The 23355-nt window shown below is 38.1% G+C and overlaps 1 long non-coding RNA gene across 1 annotated transcript; it reads right to left on the minus strand.

Annotated features, from left to right (window-relative positions):
- Positions 1 to 1002: 1002 nt before the first annotated feature.
- Positions 1003 to 22864, minus strand: LOC149792151 (uncharacterized). Its single transcript, XR_016423275.1, has 5 exons — positions 22256 to 22864; positions 21625 to 21746; positions 11041 to 11155; positions 1566 to 1672; positions 1003 to 1113 (listed from the first exon to the last, which is right to left on the minus strand). It is a non-coding gene; the product is annotated as an uncharacterized LOC149792151 (long non-coding RNA).
- Positions 22865 to 23355: the final 491 nt, after the last annotated feature.

Below are 23355 nucleotides of genomic sequence, written 5' to 3' on the forward strand. Positions count from 1 at the left end.
ATTGGATTGAAATGCAAGAACTGTAGTACGGAATTAGTGTTGGTTCTGGATCGTAGAATGGAATTGTGTGTGTGTGATTGGATTTTTAACGTAGCTTGAATAATTTTTCAGTCATATTGCTACGATGTCTGCAGTGTGGCAGTTTATAGTGATGTATAGCACTGGGGCATCATGCTGCAAACATGTAGTATGATGTTGCACCCAGTCACATTATCCTGACACCAGGCCGATCAGTCCTAACACTAACCTCTTAATGCTGAGCGTCTAGCGAGGTAGCTGTTAATACCATTTTTGTAAGTCTTTGGTATGACTTGGCTGGGGTTTGAACCCATGACCTCCCGCTTCTGAGGCGGACGCTCTAACCACTAGGACACCGGAGTGGTCAGAATGGAATTGTAACAATTACAATGGAAGCAATTTGTATTATGCTTGTTGGGGCATTCCTCACTGATGGCTGTCAGTGACATCATCATGGGAATGTGTAACAGCCACATTTTGTAAGAACAAGGTGTAGTTGGTGAACAATACAGACACTTTTCTGCCATTTCCACTGGCATCATCTCATATGATGTTATTTAAAAAAACTTCCTACAACATACTCACAACATATAAAACCTATATGCAAATCTGATGAAAGCTGCTTGTGTTTCTGAAACACATATTCCATACTGGTGGCAAGAATGTCCAAATCTACATTACAAAAATGAAAACATTACCATCCATCTAGGAGTTGCAAATGTATGAAATCCTCTTGTTGGGTAGTTTTACTAACAGGCTTTACAGCAGGGCCTTCCATTAGATTTAAATGTGGCAGGTAAGTTGACAAAGTAGGGTGGGGGGTTGGGGGGACCTACCCCAATGGGGATAATTCATTTTTTTTTTAAAGTAGCATGGTGTAAAGTAAAAGTAGATGGGCTGATAAGGAATCCACTGAATTTACAGACTAAAGGTTCAGACATTTGTTTTTAAGAGAAAAATGAAAGAAGGAAACAATACAACAGATATTTTAATATGACTTTAATGTTTATTTTCTAGATTTAATTAAGATTATGAATCAGAATCAGTCTCCAACTCCACTGTAAAGTTTATCTATTACTTCTTCTGCTCAGGCACCTGCAAATTAAAACAAAATTGTAATGCTTAAATAAAGTCATATCATCTCAGCACTAGTTATATATGCAGAAGTCATGTTAATCAGCATTATAAAAATGTATGAAATTTTCTTCACTGCACTTGTGCTTCCCTTACTATCGTTAAGCCATGATACAAGATAACTTTGCACTTACTTGTCATTTCTGGCAAGTGGATGGTGCAATCAATTTGCACAAAGATGAATTTATTTCATCCAAATATTTCATGTGAATAAAAATTCCAAATGGAGGCACTTGTCCGATCAGACAAGATATATGCATATTGTAGTTAGCTGGACTCTAGCTCTGATAGTCCTGGGCAATAGGATAAGCTGATTTTGTTATCAGTTTAGAAATGCATCCGCTTTGCAAATACTATGCTTTAAAAGACGAAACTGAATCCAATATTGATGAAATAAGAGTCATTTGGATTACCTTGTTTTTTATCATTCTGCGTTGGTTGGGTGCATATTTGAGGGTCTCTGATATGGTCTCTTCCATTCCATTTGCCTTTGCTTTGCCATTAGTTTTCAAGCAGGCTTCTGCATGAGTAATACAACGTTTTAAAATAAGTTTCACAACAAAGGATGCATTGCATTTTTCTAAATGCCAGCAATAATCAATGGAATATTTTTAAAACATGTACTTTGAAATGTGTCTCAAGTTACTTTATCAATTCATTTAAAAATCTCTGGCAAGTCACATGAAAAACACAATTTAAATCAAGCCATACTTACTTATCAAAGACTTTCTCATTCACATCCTTTACCTCACACAATAAATATCAGCAACACCAACATTAAATTCACACAATCAGTACAAAACCTAGGTGTTACTCTGGACAGTACTCTCACATTGCACCAACATGTCATGAACATATGCAAGGCTGCGTATCTTGAGCTGAGACGCATCAGCTCCATTCTCAGATATCTTTTAGTTGATGCCACTAAAACACTTGTGTGTTCATTACTGCTTTCAAGACTGGACTATGGTAACTCAATTCTGTCTGGTTCATCTTAATATCTACTGCAGAGACTTCAAAAAGTTCAAAACATAGCTGCTTGGATCATACTTAGAGTACCACAATCAGAGCACACCTCCCCGCTGCTCTGTACCCAACACTGGCTATCCATTCGATCCAGAATCAAACACAACATTAGTTCTCTGTGCTACGTTTCACTGACAGACTCTAGTCCAACATACCTATCCGACCTCACCTATGTGTACAAACAAGCAAGATACTTACACTCCTCTTCCGACAATCATATACTCATTATTCTCACTATGAAAACAAAGTCACATGGACAGCATTCTTTTGCATACCAGGGCCCAGCAACATGGAATGAATTGCCCACTGAACTTAGACACAAAGACGCAGTGATCCCATTCAAGAGTGCTCTCAAAACTACTTATTCTGACTACAAAAACAAACTTAATGACTTAATAATGTTAACTACCTTAAATATTCTCAGCATGTTTTTTATGTTTTCTAATTTCACGGTGTTTGTTTTTGTAATCATATCATTGTGTATGTTTTTATGTTGTCTAATGTTGCAAAGCGCTTAGAGCTTCTAAAGATTAGGCGCTATACAAAGTCCTCATTATTATTATTATTATATTTAGCTTGGATGAATATTTTTTAAATCAGTGGCCATAACTAAAAAATAGGATTTTGTTTTATGATCATAAAAGTATGTTGGACACCATCCATGATGTACAATGCTGTCTGACATTTCTATGCACCTAAGGTTTCCATCTCAAATATTAAAGCAAAATGCATACCGAATTTGACAGATTGATGAAAATAAAAAAAAGCAATGCTTACCATTTGAAAAGAGGCAATTGTCACTAGAATATTCTATTCAAAATGATATTAATTTTGGACACAGGGGATACCACCCCCATGTTTTCCTGACTCGTGATATGTCGGCCTATTCTGTGCACAGCTTTAAAAGATGTAATGTTTATCCATCGAGCTATAGAAATGAAATACATTTACTGTAGACTGTTTCTGTCAGCAGTTAAGTTGAGTAATTAGGTCAGGTTTATAGCTAGTTTACAAAATTCAATGTAGAATGCCAATAAATGACAAGATATATTTTTGCAAACTAAAGTGATCTTGAAAAAAGATTAGTAAAGTTTAACATTTTATAAAAAATAAGCTATTATGTGGAAAAGAAACAACAATGAAATAGGATGCAATGTGTTTACGTCTAGTTTTGGAAGGTACCGTCTCTAAGGTACCGTCATAATTGTACCGTAGTTTAATGGGTGGAAAGGCCATTGAAAGGTAAGGGCAGTGCGGAGACCATCGAGTATGTTCCAGAATAGCTGAATCTTTGTAGATACATAGATCCATTCGTAACTTCAGTCCGCAAGCGAAACACTGTACTTCGTATCCCAATCCTGACTCAGGTCCGAAGTAGACAAATCCTGTTCTAGCTAAAACATACGAAGAAGGTAATCCTTCCCCATCCGTAGGCCATTTTTGAAACGTGTCCAATCGACGGGCACAATCACAATAGTCAGGTAAGAAGACTGGAAAATGGTAGGGTTTGAACTTGGAGTTCTCACTGGATTTCTCACTCGATTCTTGCTGCGGCGAAGTCATCCTTCTGGTGGGTGGCTATCCTCTTACAACCAATGTTTTATACCGACATGTCCATACGGCAAAGTAAAGTGGGTGGGAAGCCGCACTCGCTTCTGCTACACGATTTGATAGACTTTTTCCAAGGGTCGACTGACGATGTGGTGTGTGGGTAAACGTACAATCTTGTTGGGTTGATAGGTGGTCACTTTCTCTAGACTGCAAGGCTTCTTTCAATATGCCAAAGTTGACCACTCGACTGGTACGATAATTAAGAGTAAGTCCTTTCACTTTACACTTCGTGTGCACTTCTTGTTTGTCCCAGTATTCGTAGCCGTAATTTTTGGGACCACCACTAACGAAACTTAGAATCTTGTCATCGGGGTGCTTGTCTGTCCAGGCTCCTAAACGGTCTCCTTCGATGTCAGGGTGCTGTTGACTCGGGTGATCGATATAAATGCAACTGTCCATGTCAAAGTACAAGACACGTTCCCCTAACAGTTCTAAAGCTTCGTACAATTTTAAGCGAGCATGAGCTGTCATGTAAGCTGCAATGATGACATTTCCAAAGGGGTCATCTTCTACAAAGTTCAGATCTTCTTCGTAATTCACCAAGATCAAATCCTCACGAACGACGTCCACGTGTTTCATGAATTTGGCTTTGTCGTGAATCATCTGAAAGTAGCGGGAAGGTTCGGTCAAATACTCCGTCTTGGGTAAACACGGTCATTGTGCCATTTTACCCCACAAGCAATTTAACATCACTTTGGCAAACGATCGCCTGCCTTCGTTTTTCTCAATGTGATCTAAAGTAATGCCTTCTTGTGCCCAGAATTTCTCTCTGAATGTCTTTTGGTCTTCGGGAGTGTGACACCAGGACAGATAGCCACTGGCTTCTTGCTCAGTTTCAAAAAGGCATCCACGTAGTCTGCGAAAATGCCTTTCTGCGTGGGGTCACCCTTGTGGAATTATTGTGTCTTGGGAAAGTGGCAAATTTCGTACACTTCTAACAGTTGGTATCCCATGTTCAGAGCTTTGAACAATTCTACGCTGACCCATGTCCCCGTCAAGGCCCGTTCTTCCTGGGTGTGATGACAAGGTTGATCTTGGTTGCACGTTTCAGCACAAGTACGGCACAAAGGAAACATAAGTTTGCCTTGGCAATGGCGAGGTAAGACGGGATGGTATAGGTTCGTGGGAGGCAAAACTTTGCACTTGATCAAGCCTTCGTATTGTCGAATGTTTTTTAGGTCGATGTGTTCGGTGAACAATTGTGGGTGCCCTGCAGGAAAGCAACAACATTTGCACACGTAGGGATACAGTGAACACACGTCCAAGTATTTGATTTCTTCTCCTTTCTCTTCGTCAGCTTGGTACAGCAAACAGGTGGCATTGGTCCTTCCTCCGTACAAACTATTACTTGGGTTCAGGGGGTCCATGAACTGGTAACTTTCCATGAGGCGTTTAAACTCGGGATCGGTGTTCAAACGGTGATTGTATTTGTGTTCCCACATTTCCACCACTTGGTATCCTTCCTGTTCTAACTTTAGGCGTCGCTGACAAATGGCCTGGTACAAGTCTTCCATGGTTCGTTGTAAGAACTGATTTTTAGTGCCGCGGTCAGGGTAACAGACGGGACATCCGTGAAATAAGCAACCGTTCAACTCGTACATGATCTTGGGGTTTTCTAAGTCCCAGCCATTGACCGAATGCATTCCGATGATCTTTCGCCCTGTCCGTTGCGGGCATGCTGAATCCATTTGTCTTCCTTGTCGCACAAGTAATGCAACCAGCATGGGGCTTTGACCGAGTATTGACGTTTGACATAGTTGGTCGTTTGAGGACTGATGACAGCCACAGTGTTTTCAAGCATGAATCGTTGTCGGTAGACTAATGAACACGCTTTGGCAATGGTGCAAGCCTCTTTTAAATGATCAACCCCTCCGTGTTCCATGAACAGTTCTCGAAATTTTCCACAGCATCGCCGTAAAATGTCCATGTCGGAACGACGATACTTTAGCATTTCTTCCTGAAAGTCGAAAGGGTCGGAGGCGTGAGCCTGGTACAAGTGAGAAAGTTTCTCGTTCGGTACGCATGTTGTCAGGGTCGTAATAGTGAGCCTGAGGCAAATGGGGTAGAACGGCGTGTTGATTGGCTTGTATTGAAAAAATGTGGAAAGTACCCTTTAGCCATTTCTGTCATTCCAAACATTTTAGGCATTCGACTCAAAGGCATGGCTAAGTAGCTCATCGAATCTTTAAACTGCACTTGTCCCACTTGCATGAAAATGATTTTGGCTCCGTTCAAAGTGATTTTAGGACGCTCGATGCCACGTTCCGTATAACATCTCAAAAGAAACTGTCCATCGTATCCGGAGAAATTGTGAGCCATCACCGTTGCATGGTGATGACAATCTCCATAATAATGTTCGATGTCCTCTTGGCTCCACGTCTTGTCGATGGGGTCTAAGACCCATTGTGTGAAATCGGCTAGTGTGTTCGGTCCTTGAAAGATTTTTTCACGCCCTCCAGGAATCTTACTGCAGTGAGGGCAATAACTCAAGATAGGTTCTTGAATCACTTCTCGCACGCTCGATGAGCCACGCAGAAATTAGGAATGTGAATACTGGTCTCTTGCATGCATTCGAAATCGAAAAAGATGAAATTGCCTTTCTTCTTCTTGTGACCATCCTCTTTCTCTGGTTGGGATTGGTATTTTTGTATGTAGCATTGGTGTTCCAAGTCCACAATGCAGTGACAAATGTGACATTTTTTCTTTCCTGAACATACGTGTGCCTTGGTACTGTTGATACATAGACCTTGTCCACACATTGGGCACAATCTCAGGAGTTGACAAGCACATTTCTTCTGTGAACCTTGCATCTTCAGATGTTGTTGGTAACAGGCAGGGCTGACAAATGTGCGCAGACAAGCAGGACAATGCACTGGTTCTTGCCCTTCGCTCAGACAGGGTTGAGAGGCCAAACATCCTGAGCATTTCGATCCACAATGTTTGTGTTGCTCTCGATTATTATAACCATCATAAGTCACATTTCTCACAGTAATATTTGTATCCCAGGAATCCAGTGATAGTGGTAATGGTATCGAAATGGTCATCGTGATGATAGAGGTGAATGTATTTTCCATCCTTAAAGTCTTTCCCTCGAAACAACAGAGACCCGCGCACTTCTTGAGGGTGCACTTTCAAGGTGTATCGTGGAGCTAGGGCATCTTGCAATTTTTGCATCTCAGGAATGCCACAGGATGTGTCTTTGGACAGGCATGCTTGTTGTAACAGAAGTTCTGCTTCATTTCGTTGTTTGGCTCGGTTCGATTTTCGAATGTTCTCCCAGGCTCTTTTCCATTCTACCGTGTCGTTCTTGTCGGCATAGGTTCATCCCACCACGATGGCTCGGGCTAAACACATGTGGTCTTGAAAATTGTTAATTTGGACAAGACTTGTTTTGGTAATGCGAAGGTTGTTGACCAATAATGTCTTTCTGCATTGTCCGGTCCCTTGAGGAGGAGAGACGTGGGTCATGTCCAGTGTGGCTTTTCCATCGGTGATGTCAAACTGGTCATTAGATTGTTGCACGTGTTGAATCTTGTCCATGACTTTGGAAGTGGTCAATTCTGCAGGGCTGCTAAACTCGATCCAAACAGGGGATTTCAAGCCGTCATGTTGTATGGAAAGTCTCAAGCGATCATCTTCTTTGGGTTGACATTGTCGCTTGAATGTGGTAAGCAAAGAATCCCACATGTCGGTGATGAACCCTTTTGCTTTCTCTAACAGTACTTCAGACTTGAAATCTTTAAACTTCACTGTGTATTTGTAAGCCGTAGTTCTAAATTTTCTAGAGGGACGCTTTTCCGTCTCTCGAATGTCATAGTACTTTTCAGGGTTGACTAAGGGTGGTAAACTTTGTTTAGAGGGTTTGGATTCTGGTTCACTCATGTCCTCTTCAAAATCACTGGCATGAATTTGTGCCAAGACTTCAGCCCTAGTACGAGGCGATAGATCACGTTTCTGCCTCTTACTTTCTTCTTCTTTCTTCTCAAATGAATTGGATCATTTCATCTCGATAGCAGAAAGTCAAATGACTAAAGTTTAAACACCATGGATTAATTTATAGTCATAGCAGACCAGTGTATATAAAGGGTATGTGTCTTGTCCTTTCACTATTCATTTCACTCTCAAACTGAGCACAACAATGGAAGAGACTACCAAGATCGAACGTTTCATCAGGGCTTTGCGAGGGGTCATTAGAAAATTCTCTTCAGACCAGCCGAGGGACTACTCTCCTTCCTTTCAAGATAAAAGTCAAGATACTTGCTATATCTGTCAGAAGAAAGGGCATTGGTCTTCAGAGTGTCCAGACCGTCAAAAAAGAAAAAAAAGGGGTTAGAAGAGCCAAAAGTCAAGATACCTGTTATTATTGTCAAGAAAAAGGACATTGGTCACCAGACTGCCCAAAAAAGAAACAAGAGGAGTCAGAAGAAGAGAGGGATTCTTCAGAGGAAGAGGAAGAAGAAGAGGAAGAAAACAGACAGGTGAAGAAAAAGAAACAGGAGAAGAAAAGAAGGGAAGAAAGTGAGGAGGAAGAGGAGGAAAAGACTATGACGGTGAAGAAATTAAAAAAACAGAGAGTGAACAATGAGACAGAATAAGTCTATGAACTTTTTAAAGTGCTCTGTTGTGAATTGTGAATTGTAAATATTTATAAAAGAATAAATTAATTATAAAAGGTAAGTGTCTTTGGGTTTTGATTGTAAAATAAGAACCTACACTCACACACACTCATACACAGACAGGTACTATTGGGTAAAATGGTTTTTATTAGTTATTGGCAATTGAAAGCCTATATCTTTTCGAGAGACGTGGATGGCCCTGAAAAGGGCCTTTTTTGGTGTAAGGGGTGAGTTTAAACAATCAACTTTAACTGTCTTAAGCCTTTGCCATGGCCAAGGCCTACTTCTGGACTGCGTACTGTTGATGATGATTTCGTTGAAATCACTAAGGATGGTGCAGTAGGCGTAGTCACAGGGTTGGAGTGTTTAGCTTGGGAAGGTCGTATTCTCTTCGACTGTAATAAAGAAGTCTGATACATCTGTTTCAGACTTCTTAACTAAAATGTCTAACAGTACCGTGACCGTTTGATTTTGACACCCTTGTTTCTTTGCTGCTGCGTCTTCTTCTTCTTGTTTTTTTCTTACCTCTTCTTCTTGCTGCTGTTGCTGTAGGAGAAAAGCTTGTTCCGCTTCCTTTTGCTGTTGTATAAATTTCTCCAATTCTTCTTTCTGTCTCTGTCTAAAATTTTCCATGTGCGGTAATGAAGGAGAAGGTGACGAAGGTTCAGGAACAAATTCTTGCAAGGTAAAAAAATCCACAAAATCCCAATTCACCTCTTCTGAAAGTAAGTCTGGGTTCCCTTGGGTAGTCTCCACCATCAGTGCACCCAAACTGATCGTTTTCTGAGTTTCCGTCATGTTGAAAAACTGTCGCTTAGATTGACTACGCACAGGCGCTAGCGAATCTATATAGACTATGTGACGTCACAGACTGCTCTCTTCGGATTGGACGTGGGCTGACTGAATTTTGTAACGTGTGTTTGGATTGGTCAACAAACTCAATCCGTTTCAATCCTTCCTCCCCCTATAAATAAGTACAGTTCACTGCATTCCTTCACCTGTTACTCAGCACCCCAACATGTGGACCGATGTACAATCTTCAACGCTTGTGTCTTCGATGATGTTCCGGACGGACATATCAATGTATGTCCGATCCAACTGGACAGTTATCCACAGGACAGACACCAGCCTGTGGATGCGAAGAATCTTATGTGGAGCATCAAGGATGCCTCAAAAGAGTCTTAATCTATGGTCCTGCAGTCAGGCACAGCCTAAGGTCAAGAAGAAGATGTCACAGATGCCCTTTATGTTAAGGGTATATTAACATAAAACCAAAGGCCCTTTTCAGGGCCATTCCTATCTCTCGAAAAGATCTTGACTTTCAATTGCCTACCCCTTTTTTTATTTTTTTGTTTAAAAAAATAATAAAAAAATAGAGACCCCTCCCTGTTTCAATTTTCGCCTGTTCCATTTTCATAGACCCATCAGGTCGGGACCTTATTAAAATAGGGTCCCGACCCTGTTCCATTTCCCCTAGTCCCAAGACAGTCCCACGATTTATTCCCCATGTTCAATTTCCCTTGTCCCTAGAGTGAATAGTTTTTTTTCTTTCTCCCATGTTAAATTCCCCTTGTCCCTAGAATGGATATTTTTTTTTTCCTCCCATGTTAAATTACATAGTCCCCAGAGTGGATATACCCTTTTTAACATGGAAGTTCCCTAGTCCCTAGACCGTCCCTATTCACTACTACCATTGTCATTACCAGCCTGAAACCCAATTTAATGCCATTTGTATAAATTCATTTCAAATAAATATTATGATATAGCTGAAGTGTAAAGTCAAGCAAGTATTCTGTTTGCAGATTTTACATTTTAGATATTATAGTAAAGTCATATTTTCTCTTGTTTAGTAAACTTTATTGCAACTGGTTCCAAAATAGTAAATCTTATTTAATGTTCATTCACCAGAATAGGTATTAATACAATCCCGAATTAACTGTATGGTACTAAAATATACCCTGATCTTGTGTGAGATTGTAATATACAGAACTATACCTCAAGACAACAATAATATATTGAATTTATATTGTATCAAGACTGTCATGGTTATGAACTCCAACTTTATTCAGGTTTTTTCATAATAAATGATCATCTTGTGCTATGGTTGAAAAGAAATCAAAGTTCAGTTTAACTCCATTCTCTCCACATTTGTAAGTTGTTAAGAGGCATACTCATCCTCAGTGTTATAGTAAAATGTAATCTTATTTGGATCAATCTTGGTGGTGTAATATATGAATGGAGAAAGAATATTATCATCCAGATTAAAATATGTTTTATTCAGACTCTACTAAAATTTTTAGTTGGATATGGGTTACGGAGCCTGATGTGTACGAACAAAGCAATGTGTACCATGACCTTTTTAATTTAACATTTTAAACTCCTGCAGAAGAAAGAGATTTTTTAGATCCATTAATCTGTATTAACAAAAACATTTCTTCAGTATGATTTTCAATTACGTAGTATTGACAAAACTCATATTTTAAAGTTGTTGTTTTTTTGTGTTTGGTTTGGCCTTTTATGGTAAACCAACACAAGTAAGTTATTTAGTGCCAAGGCGCTTTAAGTATAGTGCCTTGCCCAAGGACACACCATGGTAGCTAACCCAGGTTGGTCTGATGGTAGAATTTGAACCTACCTTATTTCACAGGTCCAGAAAGCTAACCACTGAGCCACTACAGCTCCCCATCTTATAGTGGAATGCTGGTATACTTTATGATCAAGAAGGATGGGTTGGGGTATGCATGTTGCATCTGAAAAAAGTGATGGAATTTTTGTTTACATAATATTTTAGTCATACAATATGAATCATTTTCTATAGATTTAAGATGTATCAGATCAAGTTAAGAAAAATCATATATTCTGTTTCCTGGGAATGTACTAAAATTCACTGTTATTGTTTGATTTTTTGGTAGTAAGCTTACTTGGTATTTTTTTCTTTTTAACTTGAATACCTAATTTGTTAACATCCTATTCTAAATCTTCAGAGTTCTGTCTATTAAGTGACAACTGTTGATACATGTAGGGAAGTTTTTGTTTATATCTTTTGATTTTTGTGATTCTGGAAGTTGCAGTATTTGTTGTTGTATTATAACCATTTCAGTAATTTAATGAATGCAGAGTATACTGCTCTATAAATGAAATTTAAGTGAAAATAATGTAAAAGTATGTTTCACTGCAAATATAAATTGTTTAAAATAATATATCATTTATCATATGACTATTCAATTGTGGTAACTAGTATTCCATCCAATATCTATATATTAAAATATGTCTTTTCATACAGCTGGTGATCATTTAGATACAAGTCCAATTGAACATAATCAAATTATCAATGCAGGTGTTTTTATTAGTAGTAGTATTGCAAGTATAAGTGTTAGTATTAAGATTTCATATACAGGTATGATAAGTGTATCATAATGTTTAAATGATGCTCCTTGTTACAACATAAAATATGTTCATTGAAACAAATGGTTCACTGGTAAATTGGCAGCAAAGGTCTTCACTGAATTATGTTGCATAAACTATTTTACAATAAAACATATATGATGCATCTCAATTATGATGAATGTGAGGAGGAGGATTAATAATAATGCAATTTAAGTTATCTTCATAACATAAGTTCTAGCAGATGTGTAATTTTTATGTGGTTCGTCATCAGTTTGAAACTGGTCTGTGATTTCTGGATCTGGACATACCTGGTCCCCTGCTGTTGTGCTGCTATGGTCTTTACAGTTCATTAGGATATCAGTTACACTTGGTTTACATTTAGAACCCCATGGGATGGAATGCCCAGTTTGAAACTGAGAGAATGGTTAATTATCCATAATATAACTCCTGCAGTTATTATTAGGTTTGATATCAAGGTCTTTCTTTAAAAGCTTTTCAACTCAGGTTCTGTTCTACCATACAGATAAATAAAGTCAAATTCAAGGCTTTCAGATTTGTCCAGTTTGTTTCATGTGTTGCGGCAGACAGACTGTATATTGCCACTGTACCATATAAATATCAGTGCTTAGTCTGCTCTCAGTTGCTGTGGTTTGATTAGTTACAAGTGTCATCACATGTGACTAATTATTGACCAATGTAATGAAACTTGTATAATTAGAAGGCTGTATTTAAAAACTCTAAAGATCTTAAAAAGAAAATTGGATCGGGGTAAGTAAAACCTTTTACTTTGACCATTTGGCTAGAAAATAATTTTCAATAAGTTTAAATTGGATAATAGTAATATAATAATTAATTACACAAATCAGAATAAAAGCTATTTGCATATCCCCTTACAGCTGTTGCTTTTTCATAGTACTAAGTAGAATAAAGTATAGTTAAGACAGATAGCTTTAAGCTAGAATTAAACTCAAATAAATTGCAAGAAATCAAAACAAACCCAGGATTAAAACTAAAGAAATATCCCGTCATATATACCTTACATCAAATAAAGAAACTCAAGATGGATAACAACAAAATTAATGTCACATCATCAAATAGTTATCTCAGCTGCCTGGTCAACCTAAAGGCAGATAAACTAAGGCAAACTTACTCCGAAGCAGTCTCATCCCCCCTAAGAGAAAAACGACAGATACAGTTCTTAACGCCAATTTTCAACTCGACCCCAACTGACTCGATGAGTAGACTCTACCTGTCACCAAGCGTAAACGAGAATGTGGACAATCTACCGAGTAACCGCAAAACTACATCCGACATGAGTACCCAAACTGAGGAACAATACTCAACAAGCACAAAAACAACCCAGACCACGCTGGTTAAAAACACTAGCAGCCAGGGGACTCAAACTGAGAACCTACTAGATGAAACAGAACGCCCTCACCCTACCACAAATAAAGCAGTCACACACGACTCAACAAAAGGTAAGAATAATAGGAAAACCAAATCCCAAATACCAGTTAGAAAGAATAAGGAACACACTAACTGTCAGAATACAAGACCCAGCAAGCCGGTTATGGACAACGAAACAAAGTCAGCTAAAGAGACAAACACCAGGGGAAAAAAGACCAGTCTGCAAAATATCCAAAACAAGAAACACCCCGCTGAACTGACTCTCTTCGTCAAGAGAGTAAATTCCAAAATAACGAAGTTAGCCTTTAAAACCATAGCATGGCAATTGAACAAACATCACCAAGGAGAATTCACGCTTAAAAGCACTAGAGACGACTTGCTGATAATCAAATGCACCACTGAACAACAGATTGCCAAATATATGGAAATTGAAAGAATAGGCCAAATAAATGTTCAGGTCACTAGACACAACAGAACAAAACAACACATAGACCCAAACCCCCCAAAAACACACAACAAAGGAGTCATATACGTATCAACTCAAAATAAAACCAATGAAATAGTAGACTACATAAGGAGTAAAGGACAGGAAGTAGAGAAAGCAATCCGCCTAAAAACAAGAAGGGGAAAGGATAGCACTGCAGTGGTACTCTTTTTTAAGGGCGCCACCCCAGAAACTATCAAAATAGCCGAAAAACTCGAGGCTAAAAAAATTTTTGCTTTCAAAAACAAACCACGGTTCTGTGGCAACTGCAAAAATTGGGGGCATTACTCTAAGAGTTGCGGAAACCTATTCCGGTGCAATCAATGTGGTCTTCACCACCCAGACCGGAAAACATGTAGCGCCACCAATCAGCACTGCGCTAACTGTAGTGGTAACCACAAACCAAACCACGCAGAATGCCCCAGGGCTCTTAGAGAAGCCCTAATAGTCGAATATATGATCTCCCATGGGGTAAACTATAAGCAGGCCAAAACAAAAATCAGGATACCAAAAACAAAATAAATAGGTAGCACCCTCACTGGTAGGAAACACGCATAAAACGAAAACAACAGTAAATTAAACAAACTATTAAGACTTTTTGCACTAGAGATGGATTCCAGAGCAGAAATCAAAATATGGCAATGGAATGCACGCGGCCTTAGGGCCCACGCTGACCAACTAAATAACAAAATACTTGAACAGGAAAGAAAACCAGATGTTATATGCATACAGGACACCCATCTAAATGATACCTCACGTATCCCAAACATCATAGGCTACAACACCAAATACCTAAAGCATCGATCCCCCACAGCAAGAGGAGGGGGGTTAGCAACCTTTGTTAGAGATGGAATTACATCAGAAATGCATAAATTAACAGATAGTAGACCGCCCAATGACTTCGAAATACAGATAGTCAAAATAACCGCTCAAACTAAGCAGGTACTAATCGTTAACCTCTATGAAACAAATGAGCAGCGCAATTTAAGTGCAGACGAAACAATCAAAATGATTAAAGACTGTGGAGAATGGGTGGTAATATGCGGGGACTTCAATGCGCACAATGAACTATGGGGGAGTCAAAAGACGGACATTAAAGGAAAAATTGTAGAAAAATGGGCACAAAAATGCAACTTAGTTTTTCTAAACAACGGAATGCACACCCGGATAGATGACAGAACAGGCCACACATCAGCAATAGACCTATCTCTATGCACACCAAGATTAGCAGGCATTTCTGATTGGCAAGTTGATGAAAGCGACCCTATGGGAAGTGACCATTACCTTATAAATATAGAAATACAAATTAGAATACCTCAAAATAAAGCGTCCTTCACACCAAGATGGAAATACGAACAGGCCAACTGGATTAGGTTCAAACAGATAGGTGACTCAATCGACCCAGAAACCATATATCACCGGGACATTGACACCTTTAATGACAAATTAATAGAAACCATTAACACAATGGCCCAAGAAACAATTCCTAAAACTAAAGGAGTAGCACCCAAACCCACGGTGCCCTGGTGGAATAATGAATGTAAAATAGCAATTAAAGAGAAAAAAAAGAGCTCTAAACAAATTCAAAAGAACTAAAAATAATAGGGACTTTAACTACTACAAGGAAAAGGAAAAAACTGCCAAACAAACTATTATGATAGCTAAACAAAACTCATGGAGAGAATTCTGCTCAAAACTAGATATTAACACAAAATCGAAGGAGGTGTGGCAAAGAATTAAAAAAATGAGAGGCAAAACTAAATCAATAACCCCCAACATACCTGGACAAAACAACAAACATAAGGCAGAATTATTCGCAAACTATTTCGCCAACATGTGTAGCAATACCAACTTAGAGGATAAGTTTAAAAATCATAAAAGGCAATTTGAGGAAAGCAACTCTGACAACATAAAGGAAGCAGGAAATAATGACGGCCCACTAAACCTTCCGTTTACAGAAGCCGAATGGAGAAAGGCCCTCGCCGGCAAAAAGACCACATCCCCCGGGGAGGATACTTTGGGGTATGAAATGTACAAGAACCTAACCAAAAAACTTGTCACAATTGCACTTAACCTCATTAATAAAATATGGGAAACCGGTACCATACCTATAAGATGGAAAAAGGCAGTAGTGGTCCCGATTCTTAAGCCTGGAAAACCCTCAAGCGATATAAAATCATACAGGCCCATATCACTAACAGACAATATATGTAAAATAATGGAAACTATGGTAAACAACAGGCTGAAATACCATTTAGAAAGCAAAGGACTACGAGCTAATACACAGAGCGGGTTTCGCAACTACCGAAGCACAATAGACCAACTCATGAGACTAGAAACCGCTGTCAAATTATCATCTAGAGAAAAATTTTAAAAATCCAGATATGTTACAGCCATCTTCTTAGACATGGAAAAAGCATATGATCTAATGTGGACTAAGGGACTGATAAGTAAACTTAAACCATACGGAATAACTGGCAATATATACAAATTTATTGCTAACTTCCTAACCGATAGAAAGATACAAGTCAGACTAGGACAAGACTACTCCGAACGATACAAACTGGAAAATGGCATGCCACAATGAAGCGTAATCAGCCCAACTTTATTTAATATAATGATAAACGACCTGGAAACAGCGGTAAAACCCAACCACCTTGACTTATCCCAATTCGCCGATGACAGCGCCGTATGGAAAACTGGCAACCCGGCCAGCAGAGAAACGACCAAGCACTTACAAAAAGGACTAAACGATATAGGAAATTGGACAGATAAATGGGGATTTAAATTGTCACCTCTAAAAACAGTAGGCATAGTTTTCAATCCGGGAGGTGGCCACCCCCCACCCACTCCAAACTTAACCCTAAAGGGGGTACCCATCAAATTCGAAAAACAAGCGACACTCCTAGGTATGGTATTCTACCACGAACTCACGTGGGCAGCTCATATCCAAGAACTCGTAACGAAGTGCAAACGAGACATCAACCTCCACAGAAACCTCAGAGGGGTGAATTGGGGGGTTGATCAAAAAACACTCGTTACCCTATATAGAGCACTTATAAGAGCAAAATTGGACTACGGTTGCCAGGTATATGGAGCGGCGAACGCCACGTTACTAAAGAAACTAGACACAGTCCAATCAAAAGCGCTAAGGGTATGCACCGGCGTCCTAAATGGTACCCCCACACAAGATATCTTAATAATAGTAGGAGAACCCCCGCTAGACCTAAGGCGGAAGGAATTGATGCTGCGATACTCGACTCGAATATCAATACACCAACCCAACCACCTCACGCTACAAGCCCTCTTAGCATGCGACAAACCATTCGATACAAAAGGAAAAAATAAAACAATACCTAGTGGGAAAATAATTATAGAATTAAAAAGGAAATTTCAAATCGCAAATATCAACCCAGAAAAAATAAGGTACTACCCAGACCCCCCGTGGACCTGTCCCACACCACAAATAGATCTTAGCTTACGTAAACTAGGACAAAAACAAAATGACCCGATAGGACTAAGAGCATCAATACTAACGTACATTGACAACAAATACGAGACATACACGCAAATCTTCGCAGATGGATCAAAAACCAAAAATCCAAATAAAACTGCAGCAGGGATAGTGATCCCAAAATTAGATGTCGCCGTTGGAAAAAGACTCCCAGACCAATGCGCTATATACACGGTAGAATTCATGGCAATACTAATGGCATTAACATACGTCAAAACATACCCCACAACTAAGGCAGTCATTCTAAGCGACTCTTACAGTGTACTACAATCGTTAGCAACGGACCAATCCAAGAGCAGACCTAATATGATTAATCATGCAAGATCGCTACTTAAAGAGATTGAAAAAAACAACAAACACGTTGAATTCGTATGGATACCCTCTCACATCCATAATCCCAGGCAATGACAAAGCAGATGCAGAAGCAAAAAACGCCACAAACGAACCAAAAGCCCAAAATATAGCATACAGCGTCACTGAAATCAATAACATGGGACAAGATCAATGACATGTGGCAAGAGCTATGGGAAAAATCGGATGCAAACAGTCTAATACACACGATGATGAAAAAAGTAAGTAGAAAAGTCGAAAGTCCGACCTTCAAAAATCCATACGATATAACAATAATAAATAGAATAAGAACAGGTAAAACACTATTGGCAGGATGCGCAGGGAAACACATAAAAAGGGGACCAACCGAAAACTGCCCCTACTGCCCAACTCCAGAAACAATTGCACACTTAATAAATATATGCCCCAAATACAACCAGGAAAGGGCCGAACTAAAATCTCAAAAGGAACAAATAGGAGAACGGTGGACATACCCGGAGTTACTTGTGGCAAAAAACAATAACATAGGAATGACCTATAATAACATCATGACATTCATTAACAAAATAGGCAAAAGGGGACAAATCTAAACCGAATGAAGGGTTGGGTATAAAGAGAGACCATGTAAAGAAATTAAAACCAATAAACCTAAAAGATCGAACCAAAAAAAAAAAAAACCAATCAAAATATTACAAATCACTGTTTGGGAATTGTGACGGCCGGCTCGGGCTAGTGGGTTCACAGACTGACACCGCCGCTCATAACCCGAACAATAAAAACCAGATAAGGACGAATATTACAAAATCACTGTTTTGGAATTATAATGGCATGCTAGGCCCCGTAGGTTCAAAAAAAAAAATAAAAAAATAAAAAAAAATAAAAATAAAAAAAATATACATTAAAATAAATCACAAATAGCTAAGCTAAACAAAAATAACAGGTAAATAGCCAAGTGGTCAAAGCGAAGGGAAACAAAGGCAATCAAACCACCTCCCTCGAAGAAAACATCTCACGGCGAACATGGCAGTATCAAAAGGACTAGAAGACCAAAACAGAAACGGACACGGGATAAGGCAGAAAGAGCTGAAATAAAGAAGAGCAGGAAAAGGCACAGAATGAAGTTAAACGTCCTAAGGCAGTAAAAGAAGAAAGAACAGGACACTTGCAGACCTTGGGGAATGAAGGCAGAAACAATGAAAAGAGTATGCCTCAAATAATCAAACCACCCCCACCCCCCAGTATGAAAAGAATTGCCTTCCCGAAATCAAACAAAAGAAATAAGGCCACCCCCCCCCACATCTACTTATAAGTGTGAATGAGAAAGTGAGCGTGAATGCCTGTTGTCGGGATATGTGGGAAAAGCAGAAAAACGAACAAAAATGTCTATAGCCATCACACAAATATAGCATACACACTCCCTACCCACCTTTTTTTTCTTTTCTTTTCTTTTTTTTTTTCTTTTTTACAAACAAATTTTACCACATAGGGCTTTCATTCTGACCCACGAAAGCCCTCTTTTGACCAACAACTTACTGGCCCTGAAACACACTGATTGGTTTAAAGCCACACGTACGAAATACTTAACCAAATTGAGATCTCCAAAACAAAATAAAGGGCTACTAAAAGCCTACTAGATGTGAAAAAATTTTCGGAAAATTCAAGTACGCAAAGTACACAAAATTTAATAGACCTTACAAAAGATAGGAAAATTCACAACTCAGGAATATCTGAAGCGTATGTGACAATCACATGTTTGGCAAGATAGTACAGGAATAGCCCAATAAATATAGGGAACTGGGCATTGATTGCAACGAAAATTTAATAATACTGCTGCTGGTGTGCTTCGGTTACTGCCTGAAATGAGAGGGGAAGGAGATGCAGGATGCAGAAACAGACCACCAACGGAGTACAACGATGGAGAAGGTTGCAGCGACGAGAGCCTGGGCGGGACCTTTTGGGGCACCTGGGCTTCGGCTTGCTTGCTTGGGGGCATTGTATAAGTTAATCGCTAAATTCAAAAAGTACACAAACGTGTACAAACTAAACAGTCGCACATACCGAAAGGTGCACGTGACTTTAATCCAATGAATGAATGAAATGTGTGCTAGAGGGTAGGGTTAGCAGTTATACTCCCAATTATGCTTGTGATGAGCAAAAGCAGCTGCACAAATTTGAGCTTTTAGTTTGGTTCTGGTAGGGTCAAAGGATGCAGGTACATTTTACATTCATTTTTTACTAGAAATAGCTATTTTCAATATTTTTCTGTGACAAGGCAACTAAAAGAATCAGTATGTGCCTTATGCATGAATAAAGTTCACTAGTACTATAACAAATTAGCATACTTTTCATCACCCCTCTACCATCAAGATTTTTTTATATTTACCTCTGTAGCAGACACAAATAAAAGTCGGCAGCTCATTTGCAGACTAAGTTACGCATATGATCTCCAATGCTCATCTAACTGTGACAGGCAGTCACCAACAAGCCAACCTATTTCCATGCCTAACTCAAAGTAAATCTGAACCACATTATAGATTTAGCTTATGTGTAAATTTATAAATGCTAGGCTTGTGATAATTAGGTTCATGCCTTCTACCTTAAAAATTAGAGGGATGTCAAAATACGAAACTATCCAGTGAGACCTATGATGTTAATTTTAATCCCTATGGGATTTGTGACATAAAAAACCCAAATGCTTTATGTATTAAAAGGTAACTAATGGGGGCAGGATCTGCAGTGAATCAATGGTTAGTATGCTAGACTCCTGATAAAAATGTTTGTGTTAAAATCCTGTTATCAAGTCAACCAGGTTACCTACTGCAATGTACCCTTGCCTTACTCCAATTCCCTCAGTACTCAGTAAACAACTAGTGTTGCTGTACATAACAAAACCAGTCCATATTGATTTTACATATTTTACTAAATCCTGACAAAAATAATTCTCTAAATAAAGAATGATTAATATGTGATGGTCTCGCATGTAATCAAACTCTTCCAAGCTTTTAATGATATGAACCGATTTATCAATGTTTATCAAATTTGCATGAAAAACTATTTCTTATTTGTCATCAAATATGTTCAATGTTTTGATCATATAAGCATTTCTGCTACATTAGATCAAAATAATCTTTTTGTCAGAAATAGAGCCCTTATAGTATTTGCAAGGTCAACCAATCAGATGCAGAATTTGAGTTTAATATGAATGAATATTTTTTTTACAAAATTGCTCTTTTGCTATATCTTGATGAGATAAATCTATTCACCAAGTCTGATGAAATTAATGAGAAATAGTTTTAAGAGCAGTAGCAAGAATGGCTAGTGAGATGTAGAACCACCACATTATATGCATAGATTTTGCTTATAGCCTCAGACATACAAGCAAATAATTAAACAAGTCAGATCTAAATTGGATCATAAACACTGTTGTGCAAATCATAAGAAACTCTGCCAATCAGATGCAAGGTCACTTCACTACCATACCTTTATCACACTCATAATAAGCATCATTGTGAAACTTGACTCTATAAGCCCAATGGCCAAGCATGATCAAACTTGAATCAGCAGTAGTGGTTATAACCTCATGTATTTGTATGCATCTTCACTTCTTCAATCTAGATCTCATTTATATAAGCATGTATTCTACGTTTAGTAAAAACTGCACTACATGTATAAATATTGCATGCGGTGGTAACATACTCAGATGAAAGATCACCTTATTATTATTAATGGTTAACACTCATCAAACTTCAAGGACAACTTAATGATTTTAGCCTATATTGTGGAAGTATGGCTTTTAGGCTGGTTAAAAAACTCAACTAATCTTATACATGATCACATGTATATACTTGGATTTTGCTCATTATTAGATTTATCCAAGATGTTGATTTAAGCCCAAAACCAAGTTTTATATAAACAAATTGATCAGAACTATGGACTCCAAAGTAGCTAATTTCTTACTGTTGAAAGACAGAAGGGGATGTGAAATAAATAACACACTCTGGACCATTACATAAACCCACTTAGCCTTTTGACCAGTTGAAATAAAATATCAACAATAATGTTAAATAAGATTGATAAATTATGTTTTCTCACATTACCTCTAGCCCTTTTCAACATGGATGGTATTTTTCTTCCACATATGTCAGCTCTTAATTAGTGGCCCTTTCCCATCATGAATGTTGTAGGTGAAACTCTCAGAATTAGGCTTTTTAATTTATATCTGTAGAAGAAAAAAACTATTGGTCTGCATATATCAGTGTCACCATTTCTGTATTAGATTAAAATACCATATGTGTGTGTGTGTGTGTGTGTGTGTGTGTTAATTTTAGAATTTAAGCAAACTTGTCTCCATGTGTTTATTTTAAAACTGATGATGATAACACATAACAGGTTCAATGGATAAAATGTTATTTCTTACTTCTTACAACTGCTCATTATATCTGAATTTACATTCAATGTTTGTTTTAATTAACATATTTGGGATATTGGGCAAATTATTTATTTTGTAGTTTATCATTATATCATTTACCAGTCTTTTATCATTCAAATATGTAATATAGTACCATTATACTGACTTCATATTCTATATGATATCCCAGCAATACATATTAAGCAGATAAGTGCAAATAAAAATGTTCAGAATGTAAAATTTACTCCAAGCTCAAAGAAGATCAGCAAAAGATAATATCCAACAAATTACCAAACAAAAAGCGAAGTTAACGCAGTTACCTTTATTATGATGTCTCCAACATCAACGGTACTGTACAGCTACGTCTTCTGAGTTTTACCGTCATCTTGTCTTTCAAACCAGAATTAATTTCTTGAGCTCTTACAAAATGAAGAAACTTTTAAATACTATAATTTAAGCAGCTTCTTTACATGCCATCAGATAAATTATGGCACAGTGTTATGTCTGTCAGCAAAACGCAACTTCACATTTGGACGGCGCGCTGTGTGGGCATCGCCGACACAGCAACTGACATGAATTCTCTATTAGCAGACAATGATTCGGAATAAATCCTTCGCAAATCTAAGATTCTCGATTTTTCATAGTTCCACTTTTCATTGTTGCATCTGTTTGATTGTACAATTGCTAATGATGTTCAATGAATCAACTTCAATTCATCTGCTGTCTGAAATCCCGGTTCAGTTGGTATTTTCTTCCGCGCATGATGCCGTGTAAATAAAAGATACGGTCGACATTCAAAGTGGTTTAGGTTAATTTATTATTTTTCTTTATTAAGGTCATTTGCAGAAAGTGTTTCGCTAGGGTGAGAAAAAAAAAATATAACAAAAAGAAAACTTTCTTTTCCAACGCTAATACTGTATATATTTCAATTTGTGATTGATGCTAAAATTAAAAAAAAATGATAATAAAGCATTTTAGCCCGTGGCTTCGGCACGGCACTCGTTTTTGTGCGTTTTTTAAAATGTTGTTAGTGTTGTTTTGGGGTTGTTTTTTGTGTGTGTACCACACTAAAAAACATACCAGGTATTAGGCCTAACGTAGGAAAAGAAATTATCCTCTATTTATTACTATTCTTACTGTCAAATGACGCAAAAGTGATCAAATTGCTATTAAGATTTTGTTTTGTATAACACTTACCGCTCGTTTTCCTCGAGATAAAGCAGCCACTTCAAAATGATTATAAAATCTGTGACAGATGAAAAACGTGGTTTAAATAATTCGTAATCGCCTGCCTTAAAATACTGTAGGAATTTGCTAATGTATTTCATAGCCCTCGTTTGAATAGATACCAACGATCATGTATATCGACCAAATTTTGTATATTCCTGCCCACAATCATGTATTTTGTATTAAACCGTAT

This window comes from Sinohyriopsis cumingii, chromosome 9 (assembly GCF_028554795.1).
Source record: "Sinohyriopsis cumingii isolate HCF-2022 chromosome 9, ASM2855479v2, whole genome shotgun sequence".
Taxonomy (NCBI): Eukaryota; Metazoa; Mollusca; class Bivalvia; order Unionida; family Unionidae; genus Sinohyriopsis; species Sinohyriopsis cumingii.